A 9,162-nucleotide genomic window follows, 5' to 3' on the forward strand; every position below is an offset into this window, starting at 1 on the left:
GCTTAGCTCCAGGGCATCCAAGATGTAGGTGAGTTTCTTCAGCAGAAGACAAACAAAGATATTTAACTCTAACCGTTGCAGTCTGTAAGTCACATAATGGAAGTGGATGGGAATCCCAGCTTTGAGAGTCAAAAAACATACACAAACAAAACCAAATTACACCCTGCAGCTTGTGATGATACATTGATGTGTAAAGACATAAAATGATCGGTCTGTGCAATAAACTGAACAGTATTTATATTGTTACAGTATTTATACTTATAATTACAGGAGCGTCTTTACTGATGAGAGGAGCATGAAAATCGCATTCGATTTTTTGCACAGCCCTATATATCATAACTAACCTGCTCTGTCTAGTCTGTTGGTCTCTGTGTCCTCTTTGCTTCGTGTTTTTTCTGTGCGTGAAAAAATTGATGTGTGGCGTGAAAGCATGTGAAAAGAGTCAATTGCGTGTGTCTCACTGTGAATGCTTGAGAGCTGGCACATTATTTCCCAAGCAGAATAAAGGGCAGGTTGATTATTGCTGTTTAGCGTTTGTATTAATCTATTATGTGTCCCTGTTTGCGTACAAGGACATACAAATTTTTTTTAAAAGTGATACGTGGACCAAGGTGTCTGAGATTGTTCATTTTAAGTAAAGGATCCTAATATTTCGTCCACAACAATATTTAATGAGGTTATAACTCCTTGTGGTTAGTCTGCACGAGACCAACAAGCTTGTTTGCTTTGCGGCCGCTTTAAATACAAAATAAGCATTCGATCTACGTTAGAGCGCCTGAGCGCTCACAAATCTTTCTGCAGCGTCGTGAGCAGAGCGGCAAGAGCGATTTCTGACGCTCTAGACGGCGGTGGTGTGAACGCACAGTTAGGCTTCGGCTATGGCTGTAGTGTTGTTGTGAAGGTAGGGGCGGAGCATAGAGACTATGCCGTTTCTCGTTTGTTACTCTAGAGTAGACCAATTCACTTTTTTGAGACATACTGCCCCCATCTGTTATGGAATGTGGAGTATGACTTGATTTTTTTTGCCAAACATTACAGATGGCACCTTTAAGCTATTTAAGTGCAACAGCGAGTTTTCCATGCAGTCGCAGTAGTTCTCCCCAAGCTGGGCTGACCAAAAGCACGATTGGAAACGACTCGCTGATGACACAGATTAATGCTTATTGGTTCAAACAACCGTGATGTTGCATTCTCTTCTAAATTATTTTATTATTATTTTTTATCTGATATCATGCAATTATGTTTATTAAATTATGCAAGAATTTTCCCAAACAACATGACATGTGTAATCTCTGTGTGATAAATGTGATCGTTCTTATCTAAAAAAATTAATAAATAATGTTTGCATTAAAGTAAAAAATGGATGATAAATACATCTTTCGAATGGAACAAATACCAAGTAGACTAAGAGTCAAGAGCATGATCAAGCATCTGAAGTACATATAGATTTGGTAGTGTTCTTTTTTTTTTTTGACTATGCTTTTGGCTTTTTCTAGCTCTTATAGCCCATGGACTATTTAAAATCTCCTGGACTGAAGTCAACCAGATTTATGTTAAACTTAAATAATGTATCTCATCTTTTTCATTCACTTTCATCTTTGTTAACATGTCGGAGTCTTATTTACAGTTTTTTTCAGTCGCTAACAAGCATTTGTCCAAGCAGTTGTCACATTTTCAAAACTCTAAACACAATTGACACAGCATCGGTCTATTGTGGCCATACCATTCACACATTTCATGTCGTTTTCACACAATATAGAGTCATTGAACACATTTCCACAATGCTTACATTTTCTGAACAGACAAGCTATACCTCCCAACAAAATTATGGATCGTTTTTGTAGTATTTACAAATGTTAACACACGACATCCCACAATAGCAAAAACAATGTTCCAAACCTTAGATGCAGTATAAAAACCTCTGCTTCTGCATTGATATCAGTTCAAAAACAATATATCTTAGCTGATTTATGTTGTGTAAATTGGGCCAACCACAGCTGATTCCTATCTGGCTTAGACTCAATGGCAGGGGTTATTTTTTTCTATTACATTGACACTTATACAATAAAAGGGGGACTTTGAAGAGTGATGTTTTTGGGAACAGAAAAAGACAAACACTGCAATGTATGGACGAGGAAGAGTAAGAGCAAGGGGCCCAGGGAGAAGAGCAGGCCCAGTGAGAGGAGCAGGAGCAGTGAAAGATGCAGTGAGAGGAGCAGGAGCAGTGAGAGGAGCAGGAGCAGTGAGAGGAGCAGTGAGAGGAGCAGTGAGAGGAGCAGTGAGAGATGCAGTGAGAGGAGCAGTGAGAGGAGCAGGAGCAGTGAGAGGTGCAGGAGCAGTGAAAGATGCAGTGAGAGGAGCAGGAGCAGTGAGAGATGCAGTGAGAGGAGCAGGAGCAGTGAGAGGAGCAGTGAGAGATGCAGTGAGAGGAGCAGTGAGAGGAGCAGGAGCAGTGAGAGGAGCAGTGAGAGATGCAGTGAGAGGAGCAGTGAGAGGAGCAGGAGCAGTGAGAGGTGCAGGAGCAGTGAGAGGAGCAGTGAGAGATGCAGTGAGAGGAGCAGTGAGAGGAGCAGGAGCAGTGAGAGGAGCAGTGAGAGATGCAGTGAGAGGAGCAGTGAGAGGAGCAGGAGCAGTGAGAGGTGCAGGAGCAGTGAGAGGAGCAGTGAGAGATGCAGTGAGAGGAGCAGTGAGAGGAGCAGGAGCAGTGAGAGGAGCAGTGAGAGATGCAGTGAGAGGAGCAGTGAGAGGAGCAGGAGCAGTGAGAGGTGCAGGAGCAGTGAAAGATGCAGTGAGAGGAGCAGGAGCAGTGAGAGGTGCAGGAGCAGTGAGAGGAGCAGTGAGAGATGCAGTGAGAGGAGCAGTGAGAGGAGCAGGAGCAGTGAGAGGAGCAGTGAAAGATGCAGTGAGAGGAGCAGTGAGAGGAGCAGGAGCAGTGAGAGGTGCAGGAGCAGTGAAAGATGCAGTGAGAGGAGCAGGAGCAGTGAGAGGAGCAGGAGCAGTGAGAGGTGCAGGAGCAGTGAAAGATGCAGTGAGAGGAGCAGGAGCAGTGAGAGGTGCAGGAGCAGTGAAAGATGCAGTGAGAGGAGCAGGAGCAGTGAGAGGAGCAGGAGCAGTGAGAGGAGCAGGAGCAGTGAGAGGAGCAGTGAGAGGAGCAGTGAGAGGAGCAGGAGCAGTGAGAGGATCAGTGAGAGGAGCAGTGAGAGGAGCAGTGAGAGGAGCAGTGAGAGGAGCAGGAGCAGTGAGAGGAGCAGGAGCAGTGAGAGGTGCAGGAGCAGTGAAAGATGCAGTGAGAGGAGCAGGAGCAGTGAGAGGAGCAGGAGCAGTGAGAGGAGCAGGAGCAGTGAGAGATGCAGTGAGAGGTGCAGAAGCAGTGAGAGGAGCAGGAGCAGTGAGAGGAGCAGTGAGAGGAGCAGTGAGAGGAGCAGGAGCAGTGAGAGGATCAGTGAGAGGAGCAGTGAGAGGAGCAGGAGCAGTGAGAGGAGCAGTGAGAGGAGCAGTGAGAGGAGCAGGAAGAGGAGGAGGAGCAGTGAGAGGAGCAGGAGCAGTGAGAGGAGCAGGAAGAGGAGGAGGAGCAGTGAGAGGAGCAGGAGCAGTGAGAGGAGCAGTGAGAGGAGCAGGAGCAGTGAGAGGAGCAGTGAGAGGAGCAGTGAGAGATTGTTTTTATTTTACCCCCCCCCCCCCTCTTTTTTTATCTGGGCTTTTTGCTGTTGTTGTTTTTTTGTTCAGAATGCTCTTATGTGTTTCATGGATATTTTGTTCACTGTAGGCAATACTGTCAAACCTTTTCTGTTCTATCATACCGTGTTTCTACTGTACCTCCTGCAGTAAACAGTAAAGGAAAAAAATAGCTTTTTACTGGAATGCTTTTGAATGTGAACATTACTGTACATTTGGACATACAGTTCCTAACCAAGAAATTTAGTGTAAAACAGTGAATTGCATGTTTTGCATGCAAATACCTGTAAAACTGAGACTGAAAAGTCTATGCAGTTTTTGTAATGTCAACAATAGCCAGTATTTTGAAACCTGGTGTACTTTGATTGACTGCATGTAACTTGTGAGGTGAAAACAAGTGTTATTCTTTGACAGAATAATTTAATTTTGAGTCAGATTTCCAGTGTTTTGGTAAAGTTGGTGTGTGCAGAGAAAGATGTGTTCTATTTTGAAATGAAGATTTAGTATATACTTAACAAAATGTGTTTTTGAGAAGAAAATTATCCATTTGGCCAATTGTGTTTTGTAGGTGTTAGTCTGTGTTAAGAGTTTAGAAAAAGTATCTGAAGTATGGTTAAGCGCTTGTTAGCGATTGAAAAAAACTGTAAACATTCCTGTATGAATGATTGCCAAGAATATGAACAATACATCCAGAGGCATTTTTGTAAATGCTTTCAGTTTTACTTGGAAACAGCTCTTTTTTATACCTCATACATCAGCACACCCTACATCTTTCCCAATACCCAGGAAAAAACTGATTTCATCACAAATAATTTAATCTTTGATTCCTCTGTATTCAATGGTTGATGCTCATTCCTTCAGCTTCTTCAGAAAGCGGTTTGTATTCTCATCCACTTCCTGCTTGGCTGTAACACCTGAACATTCAACTTTTGCAGATCACATTGTTTTGTGGGCTAGAAGTAGTCTCCCAAGGCATCAAGTATAGCTTTTAGTTCTCAGCACAATAATGTAACTGTAGATATGTCAATATTTGTTGCCCATTAATCGCCACAGACCTGCCACTCTCACCTCTTTGGGAAATTTTTGCATGTATCCCTGAACATCCGCATGCCCTCAGGGGAAGGAATGCTGTTCGAGGCCATGTTCAGGGACTAGTGCCGCTTCTTACACCATGTTTGAGTAATATACAATAAACAAAACTAAGCTAAGTCAATCTGCATTTTAATTAAAGGGATATAGTTAACCAAAAATGAAAATTTGTTGTTTATTTGCATAGCTCCAGGGCATACAAGATGTAGGTGAGTTTCTTCAGTAGAAGAAAACCAAGATATTTAACTCAAACCGTTGCAGTCTGTAAGTCACATAATGGATGTGGATGGGAATCCCAGCTTTGAGAGTCAAAAAACATAAATAAACAAAACCAAATTGCAAGAAACTGAACAGTCACAGTTGCACTCCCCAAGCTGCGCTGACCAAAAACATGATAGGAAATGACTCGCTGAAGACACAGATTAATGCTCATTGGTTCAAACAACCAATGAAATGTGATCGTTCTCATTATATCTAAAAAAATCTAAAATTAATGTTTGCATTAAAGTTAAAATGGATGATAAATACGTCTTTCGAGTGGAACAAACAGCAAGCAGGCTAAGAGCAAAGAGCATCATCAAGCATCATCTGAAGTACATATACTGTAGATTCAGTAGGTTCCCTGTCAAGGGAACTTCGAACTGCGTCCTCTGAAGGGACACTATGGGGAACACCTCATCGTGACCCGTGTCTGAAGCATACTTTGAAAAACGCCAACGTGTTGGCCAGCGACAGCCTCTGACGTCGCTACCGGCACGACTATAAATACGCGCCCGTAGGACCCGTCACTTATCTTCTTCGTCTTCATTTACTGTTTTGTTTGAAGCGTGCATCTGAGAAATGACCAGAACGGTAAGAGCGATCTATTATCGTTCTCATGGCATCCACTAGCAAGGCGTTTAAACAGTGTGTGCATCCATGTCAGCGTTATTTGACACCTGATGACACACACAGTCTTTGCGTCTCTTGTTTGGGGGCGAAGAGCATGCGCGCGATGTCCTTGATGGGGCAATCTGCGCGCACTGCGAGCGTTTTTCTGTGAAAAAGCTCCGCTGTCGTTTGTCATCTGGATCTCGCGGCTCAGGACCCGCCGTTGCCGAGGCATGGAGGAGAATGAGCTAGTGGGGATCACAGGTGGATCTCGCTGAGGAGTGTAGAGAGAGACTTTTCCTCTCACACTCTCCGGTGTCAAACAAGAGCGAACTTCGGGAGGAAGATGCATTCTCATTAACCCTTTCTGACACTGAAGTTAGTGCTCTGCTGGGTTCTACCCAGAAAGAGCAGGAGATATTTGAGAGTGGCGAAGAAGCTGAGGCTGAGCCGCTCATTTCTCCTGCTCTGCGTATGGGGAGCTGTTAGAGGTTATGGATCGCGACGCGAAAAAAAAAAAAAAAATAAATAAATAAATAAACTTGCCATGGAAGCGTGCCAGAAAGGTAACGTCGCGAGGTAGCCTCGATGAGCATTACTTTTCTGACCATAGCCCGCCAGCCCAGGTGAGCCTCCCATTCTTGCCTTACTTACATGCAGAAGTCGAAAAGGAATGGAAGAGGCCGTTTTTCTCTCGCATCCATCGGTTTCAGCATACGAGTTATGCTGAAATCGATGGCATGCACGAGAACGGCTATGAGAGGATGCCCCCTGTAGAAGAGATGCTGGCTAGCTATCTCTCAGTGGGGGAACATCCTCTCTAAAATCTCCCTCTTTGCCATCTAAGCCCTTTCAGGATACATCCCGCTTAAATGGTAAATCATACGCAGCAGCAGAGCCCGAACAACAAAGGGGTCCTGGCCCATCTGGATCTGAGGATCGAAGACGGGCGCAGAAGGCTAGTGTCGCGGCTCGCGCTCCTCCCCCGCCTGAGGGCAGGGGCAAGAGGAATCGCGGGTCACAAAGAGGTAAGCAGGGTCTTAGGGATGTGATTCGGACGGGGCAGCGTTCTCGTCCGGATCGGAGCGATACCTAGGAGTTCGTCACTTCCTTTTGGATGTTTATAACTTCTGTTTTATTTCTCCCCTGCCTAATTCCCCTGTAGCCACCAGCGCTCCACCTGATCGGGGTTAGGTGGAAAGTTTCTCACATAACAGTCTCCTATCCTGGACCTGTTATGTTTTTGGTTGGTCCTATTTTCATAGTGACCACCTTACTGATGGTCCGGACCAAAAGGGGACGCCCCGTAAAGCGGGACTCCAGTACAGGTGAGTATGTAACCCTTTCTGCTTATGGGTGTTATGTTGCTGGTGGTTATGTCTACTAACAGACTCTGTGAGTTTCCTTTACAGTGCTCAGTTCCAGCCTCATGCTCTGGCCACAATCACAGGCTTTCGGCAGGCGGCCGTGCCACGTGGGTTCGCCCCCCCAGGGCGCGACACCCACCGCGGAGCGAGTTCCACATGCGGGAAGCAAGCGCTCTGTTGCTCATCCCACACCCCTCCCGAGGAGCCTGGCTGATCGTCAGAACTGGCACATGACTGCAGGGAATTTCATGGATATCTGGCCAGGTCACCCGCTTGGCGCATCTGGGGAGGTGGTAGTTACGGAGTCCTTCTGTATGGACTGCCTCAGGTGATACTCCCCTCGCTTGAGGGTTGGAGCTCGCCTCTCCCGTGCGATCCAGCGCCTCTGCGATGCTTAGGAACCTTTCTGTACACACGCTAAGCCTGTGTACTTTCTCAAAACCACATGGTGGTCAGTGTGCACGTGAACACTTTGCGCACTGTCTCAAATCCACGTATGTGGTAAGTGTGCATGCAAGGCTCTGCACACTTTCTAAAATCCTGTACGGTAAGGGTTACGCGCTCCGCTTCGTTCCCTTTCTTAAAGATGATTAGCCCCGGGGTTCCTTGGGCTTCATCCAACCAGTGTGTATTTGTTATACACCTCAAGCACCGCCCCTCAACATGGGGGGCTGTGTGGGCAGTTCTCGCGGTAGTTTAGCAGCGCTCCCCTTTTCAAAAAGGGTCACCTATGAGCATGTTGCTCGGAGCTCGGAGTCCTTCTCTCATGGGAGACTGAATTCTCGTTTTTTCATCAGAGCGCTCCAGTACTACATACTGTTTTGAGACGCACTGTGAGAGCAGACATCCTGCTGATGCTCGGGGAATGGCGCCTTCGCACCAAGGTGTTGAAGCAGAGTTAGAGAGGTTGGCCAGACCTGTGTGGATTGGTTTTGCGGCTCAAGAGAGCTCATCATTGACTTGATTGCAAATTAAAACAGACATTATTTCAACCGAACAGAGATTACATAACTGAATTCAATGATGAACTGCCTTTAACTATCATTTTGCATTATTGAGACACTGTTTTCCAAATGAATGTTGTTCAGTGCTTTGGCGCAATGTATTTTGTTTAAAGCACTATATAAATAAAGGTGATTGATTGAAGAGAGCGTCGCACTATCCCCTCTGGCTTCCTCTGACTCATCCAGCTCCATTGGGGCTGGACGCCATGGTACAGGCGTGGCCGAGGCTTCATCTGTATGTTCCGTCCTCCAATTGCTCTGCTCCCGGGCCATTCCATCTACGAGCTGCTCTATCAGAGTGCCACGAGAGCCCCCTCCTTTGTGACAGGCAAGACTTGGTAATAAACAGTGCTAAGTTCTTAGCCGTATCCCTTTAAAGGTATCTTTCGTGATTCCAAGCCTTCAGCTCTACCCCGGGCCGAGGCCCTTCAGGTAAGTTGGGTATGTAGCTTAGGCCTTTGGCCATAAGGGATAATGTCAAGGACAGCCGTTGAACCGTCCCAGGGGCGACTCCCGGTGAAATGGTAGAGTTGGTACTTAGTGTTTGCCATGATTCTGGCCTGCACTCCCCTCAGCATGGCGGCGTGGGTATACTGTTCCCCATAGTGTCCCTTCAGAGGACGCAGTTCGAAGTTCCCTTGAAAGGGAACGTCTCAGGTTACGAATGTAACCATGGTTCCCTGAGAGGGAACGAGACACTGCGTCCTCTAGCTCCCTGCCATGCTTCGGACGCAAGCTTCACGAAGAAGGTAAGTGACGGGTCCTACGGGCGCGTATTTATAGTCGCGCCGGTAGCGACGTCAGAGGCTGTCGCTGGCCAACACGTTGGCATTTTTCAAAGTATGCTTCAGACACGGGTCACGATGAGGTGTTCCCCATAGTGTCCCTTCAGAGGACGCAGTGTCTCGTTCCCTCCCAGGGAACCATGGTTACATTCGTAACCTGAGACGTTTTTTGACTGTGCTTTTGTCTGCTTCTATCTTTTATAGCCCAACTATTTAAAATATCATGAAGTGAATCAACCAGATTTACATGAAACTGAAATCATGTATTTCAGCCAAACCTTTGTTAACATGTTGGAGTCAACATTACTGTATGAATGATTCCCAAGAATACTAATATTACACCCAGAGGCATGTTTTTATAAATCACACATC

General features: G+C 46.0%; 1 long non-coding RNA gene across 1 annotated transcript; it reads left to right on the plus strand.

Moving 5' to 3' along the window:
* Nucleotides 1-2,209: 2,209 nt before the first annotated feature.
* On the plus strand, nt 2,210-2,761 carry LOC127942786 (uncharacterized). The gene is made up of 4 exons (XR_008149426.1): nt 2,210-2,327; nt 2,448-2,513; nt 2,574-2,639; nt 2,700-2,761. It is a non-coding gene; the product is annotated as an uncharacterized LOC127942786 (long non-coding RNA).
* The last annotated feature ends 6,401 nt before the right edge of the window (nt 2,762-9,162 follow it).

Source organism: Carassius gibelio, chromosome A22 (assembly GCF_023724105.1).
Source record: "Carassius gibelio isolate Cgi1373 ecotype wild population from Czech Republic chromosome A22, carGib1.2-hapl.c, whole genome shotgun sequence".
NCBI lineage: Eukaryota > Metazoa > Chordata > Actinopteri > Cypriniformes > Cyprinidae > Carassius > Carassius gibelio.